Source organism: Oryzias latipes, chromosome 9 (genome assembly GCF_053564925.1).
Source record: "Oryzias latipes strain Hd-rR chromosome 9, Olatipes_Hd-rR_3.1".
NCBI classification, from domain to species: domain Eukaryota; kingdom Metazoa; phylum Chordata; class Actinopteri; order Beloniformes; family Adrianichthyidae; genus Oryzias; species Oryzias latipes.
In genome coordinates this window covers 16,287,759-16,293,758 of record NC_136245.1, presented here as the reverse complement: position 1 = coordinate 16,293,758, position 6,000 = coordinate 16,287,759, and positions in this window count along the sequence as shown.

Genomic DNA, 6,000 nt, shown 5'->3' with positions numbered 1-6,000 from the left:
ACTTAGAAATGGGACCATTTTTAATAACAAGGATCTTTGGTCAGAAAGAGAAACGAGATCCTCAAAATTAAACTACAAAGAGTTTGTGTTCCCAAAGTAGGAGAAACACAAATAAAAGCACACACTCAACGTATTACCCTTCTGCACCCTGTCCCACCCTGCAGAGTCCACAGCCATACAGCTGCCGACTCCCCTCTCTGAAAAAATACACACAGATACTACATCATCTGTATGAAGAAATGCTCACATTTGGCCTGTGACATTTATTTTAAAAAAGGAAATTTTGCTTAATGCCACTCAGAAAAAACTGAATTGCATTTGCACCAGATTTGCATGTGAGCAAATAGAAAATTCTAATCAATTTAGAGCACAGCCTTGCAGTCATGTTTGTAAATATTGTCTCCCCGAACAATGGCATTTACACTGACATTTATCTCACCATCCTCTCTCTTCACAGAGGCTGTTAATATTTTGGGTATTGTGCAGCGTGCCGCAAAGCCTCCTCCTAAAAACTTTGCGCCTCAGGTTTTTTTCCTCCCGTGTGTTTTATTTCCATTTGCTTTACACAGGCGTGGACACACGCATTCCACACTCAGACAGTCAATGGAGCTCCAGCGCGGTGCAGTGATTCTGCTGGTCAATGTGCTCTGCTGTGTGACTGCATGCCCCCAAGACTGAGGCTGAGTCTAGACACGAGTCAGCCAAGCCGCCCTGCTGACCTATATCCTACAGTTACACTAAGTGAGCGACAAATAGAGAGAGTAGGAGCAAAGAGAAATGCGGAGAGGAAGGGAAAAGAGACAGAGGGCTGGTACAGAGGTGGGGTGTGGGGGGGTTACCATAAAGAGAGGATGGAGAAAGTGAAAGGCTGCAATGAAGTAAGAGAGCAAATTGAGAGACGAGGAAAAGAGAAGACGGAGAGACAGAGCGAGGGAACACGCATACGGAAAAGAGGGGGGTGGAGAGGGAAAAATGAGGGAGCGATGCGGCTATGGATAATTCAAAAAGAGTTAAAAGGGGGAAGGGTAGGGAGGAGAGATTGGAAGTGGCAACCACTAAGGCAAAGAGAGGGACATGGCAAAGTACAGGATGTAAAGAAGAAGAAAAAAGCAGAAAGCTAGAATTGTTTTTTTTTAGAAAACAATCTTAAACACTATGATAGACAAATATTGAGAATAAAAATCATTTTTTGTAATTGCGCTGATGAGATTTTATGTTTTGGTAAACTGGTGTCTTCAGTTTTCGTTTCCTTAAAGTCCCGGTCCAATCATCTTTTCATCCATCGAAAATGTGTTCCCAGTGGTCTGTTAATTATTATTATGCCATATTTAGCCAAAATCAAAGAATCTTTCTAGGATATAGTTTCAGCAGAGTGCCAGAAGTTTTTTAGAAATTTGCCTCTAAATTGTTGGAGTTGATTAAGCTTATCCCTATTTCCCACCATCCATCTATATACATGCTAGCTTACAGCCCCTCACAATCCCAACTTAATATTACTGGTGCAACAAAAATGGCGAGTAATCTTGGATCTATCCAGCCGCACAGTTTAGAATCAGATGGAAAACCAAGACCCGCATTAATCTAGCTGTCTACAAGTGGATGCATCAGGCTCACCGGCTGTAGCTTCTACGTCACAGCTGCAAACTTTTTCCAACAGCATTTTTTTCATCTGCTCCTTATTCACTATGATTTGAATAAAGAAATTCTCAGAAATGAAATTTTGAGCTTACTTTTGTTCATATATGTCCTCCATCATGAGGACATGTTAAAAACAAACAAACACAATTTTAAATGGAGTGGGTGTTGAAAGAAAAAACGATATTTAGATGTATGAACTTTTAAGATGAACATTTAACACAGAACCAACAAGTTTACTGCAGAGGCATAACTCAATAACCAATCAGAGCTTATTTAACTTTTTCTTTTAAACATTGTACAGTGTTTCCCATCTCAGTGAAAAGACAGTGGACGAAGCAAACATGACTTTTTCCAATTTTTTGTCTCTCGTTTTCCCATTATTCTTCCTCCCATGTATGGGAAAATGAATAGGCCCAGACAGAAGAGGACAAAGACTTAACATGTTTTTCTCCCTTTTCTTCTGTGTATTGAGAGGATGAGCTGGACTGTACTAATAGTCTTTGTGTGTGTGAATGGGACAGAGGGCTTTTTGTGTGTGTGTTCCAGACAGCGGCGCATAAGGCACGACTTAAGTAGATGTTCGCCAAAGCGTACGTAATGCCAGGGAAATATCAACTAATCCCTACACTCTTCTTTCCTACACCCCTCCCTCAGCATCAGCTCTTCTTCTACCTAACCTGACTATCTTCACCATCATCCTCGTATTTTGAGATACCACTTTAGGATCACTGTGGACCATCGTGAAATGCTTGAGCAAACAAAGAACACAAAAATTCACATATGCAGTTTTAGTCACAGACCTAATGTATGACACTCTCCCACTCTTGCACATCACACACTCTGGGGGTGTGTTGTTCTTTCTTAATCCTAGTGGATTAACAGACTAACAGACTCATTTTACCTCAGGCCAAACAAAGAGAGATGTCAAATCATCCACCCAGCACCAGAGGTGATGATTGTGTTAACATGTTTGCTTTTTTTTTGGCGGGGGGGGGGGGCACGTCGAAGTTATCCCACGTCCATGAGGACAAAAAACAAGCTTAAATTACAAAACCTGTTGTACACATTTATAATCTTTCCTTCATAAACACACTGTAATGCATGTTGTCACTCATGCATACGGATATACCTTTCCTTTTTTAAGACAAGGTATCTATTTATTTTTATCATCCTTATGAATAACAGAGACTGTAAGCACCTCATGATTTTGAGCTTTTAAAAGTGCCTTCAGCTGTTTCTCTTACCATTTTGAGCCACTCATCATTGTGATGGCAGTATTTATTTTTTTCTGCCATTAATTTACTTCTAAGAACCATTTTTGTTTGCTTGTTTGTTCTTGGAGATTTTTTTTACTTAGAGCACAGGACACAAAAAGTACATATTAAATTGTTTGTTAATGTAAAAGGCATTTTTGAAATCCACACAAGCACCACTTTCTCCTAAAATTGAGAAAGATTGAGGTAGCCCAATGGAAATGGTGACCTGCTGTTGGTCTGTACATTTCCAGTTACACAGTGCAGTCCAGATGAGTGTGCAGGAGTTCGGTTTACCAAAATTATCAGCAAAATGTGGAACTACGTTGATCAAAAATAACAGGTAGACAGGTAGAAGACCTAGGGTCAGACTCAATCCAAGCTGCAGATCAGGGTCTGTTATTTTCAGAGGCTCAAGCTTGAGAAGATAACCACAGAGGCAGACCAGGAAAGGCACAAGCTAAGAGGTAAAATAAATAAAAAAGCTCATCCTCAGAAATCCAAACGGAGAACCAGGTTAAAAGGTAAAAACAGCCTAGAACACAATGACAACAAGCTAACAGAGAACTATGCTAAATGCATGCCCCATGTATAAAACAAAGCCCATGTGTGAGTGTGTGAGTGGAACTAAGCCATTATCCATGAGGCAGTCATGAAAGTATAGAAGAAGAAGATTTCTAAGTTAAACTGTGACACTGTTAATATCATACCTGCAGCACTTTCGATTTGTGTTCAGTTTGGACTTTGTTCAGATCTTTCCTACCTTCTTTTTTTTTAAAGTCATTCTGTTGTCGATTTACAAGCTCATTTTTATTGCTTCACTCTTCAAGCGTTGGACAGATGGCCTTAAATTTGACTCTTGTTTGACCTAAAAAGGACAAGGTCCCTGCAGGATTTTGGCTCCCTAACGAGACCAAATCATTACCTCTCCACTACTGTGTTTGATGCAGCTAGCTTGTTCAGATGATCTCTTTAGGTTTTTGAAAAAACATATTTGCCCAAATGGACCAATGTGCAGCATCAGACTGCAGATTTTGCAAAGATTTTTTTTAAATGTAAGCGTGTGTTGGATACTGAGTTGTGGAATGTTGGTTTTAATCTAAGATTGTATTCATTTATGTTTAGGCTGGGCAAGTATTCATTGATTACTATTGTTGCTGCTGCTGCTACTATGCTCCGATGAGGCAGAAAAAGGATGTACTTTCTTTTTCTCGTGACTGTACATTTCTTTATCTGTCACGCCCTGGCTTTTAAGAAACACTCTCTCATTAGCCAATGTGCTAACTCCAATAGTCTCTTGGAGCTGTGAATATAAACTCCTTAAAAGCGTAATCTCATATTCGCTGCAGGAAACACGGCGTTCTGTCAAACAGTGGTGCTGCAGAGTGTCCGCTAATCCACATGCTAGACTCCAGATTAACAAGAGCGGATGGGTGAGGGAGGGGTTAAAGAAAAACAGACTCAGACCCACCCCCACCACATCATTACATACATACACATGCATAAACGCTCCCCCTTCCTTCAGATTATAATGCTTAGTGCTGCCCCTGTGTGACAGACAGTAAGAGGATCTCTGGGTGGCGTGCCCTGTGGTTTCGTTATTGGTATTCTGGGGAGTCCCTGTAGGCACCTGCAGACAGTATGGGGTCAGAGGTCAAGGGGTAGGAGGGGACCTAAAATGAGGTGGTTATAAAGGATACACTTCTTTGTTTTGATGAGAGGGATTATTGTAAATCAATCCCATGATGACACGGGAGAATAACTTAAAAAACTATCAAAAATTCACTCAACAGGGAAACATGATTTGAAATCTTACAGCAGTTAAAAATGAAGCACAAGTTCAATGCATGTTCATACAAAAAAGATAACAAATACAACAAGTTCTTTATTGTTCTGTAAAGTGTAGTTTCCTCACAGACGCATGAATATTTTAGAGGCTATCTTGACTTCTCAGGAAGTGCTTGTCCTTGCCTATTTTGTCTTTCATAAACCTGTCAGGATTATATACCATGAGGCTCATGTAGGTAATGCTAAGGCTATATCCTCAAGTGTTTTATACCATTATGAACCATTTCAGAAATTCAACATTATGGAATAGTCCTGTACATAAAAGCATCACACTTTCTGTTACAAACTTTGGTTTGGTTGGTCTGTTTAGAATTTTTACAAAAACTCAATTTGACTAAAATTCTGGGATAACCTCCGGCCACACAGGTATATTTGATGTGCATACACAAAATGTATAAATGTATACATAAGTAAAAGGAATGACCTCTTAAGACCCGAGCTCTGTTTGTTATGCCTTTTTTATTTCTCTTTGACAGGGCCCCAGTTACACAGAATTAACTTCTGTGCTAATTTAACCCAAACTGTGATGAACACGCATTTGGACACCAGGTCTTCAGAGGTTAAAGGTGATTGAACCCTAAGATATGTTTGATAGAGCAATGGAATGCCTGGATTTGATGATTACAGCAGCTAGCAGACCAACAGGTTTATACGACAACCTCTGATCACTTAACACAGATATGTTCCACTATCATTAAAAAGATAAGGCAAATGTCTTAATATTAATACTAAAGTAATTTTTACAGAAGTGCATGAAGTCAGGAAATTGTGCTGAACTTGATGTGTGTCTGCGTGTGCAGTTGCTAAGTGTTTTCTCTAATGCCTCTCAAGGTGACTTGGCCATCCTCCTTCAGGGCTTTCCTTTCAATTCTTTTTGGGATTGAAATTATGATGAAGTAATTTTTCCACAGAAATTGCCTATGTCACTTGTGGTATCTCTCTGCAAATTTCTCAAGTGTATTTTCAATCTTTCCATATCTTTTCGCCTTCCTCCTCTATCCCTCATCTTTCGCTCTTTGGCTTTCTTTTTCTTTCTCTGAGCTCGTACTTGACATGTAGATGTGTCAATGTCACATTACAGTGAAAGAGCAAATAACCCCTTTATCACAAAAGCAAAGCATCCATTCTTTGAGGCGATCCACGTCATTCACCTACACATATCTGCTTATCTGAAAAATAAAATACAATATTGAAAGAGAGTAATTTGCACTCAAACACCCAGCAGAAGACGGTTTGTGTGTTTTTACATTCTCACAAAACA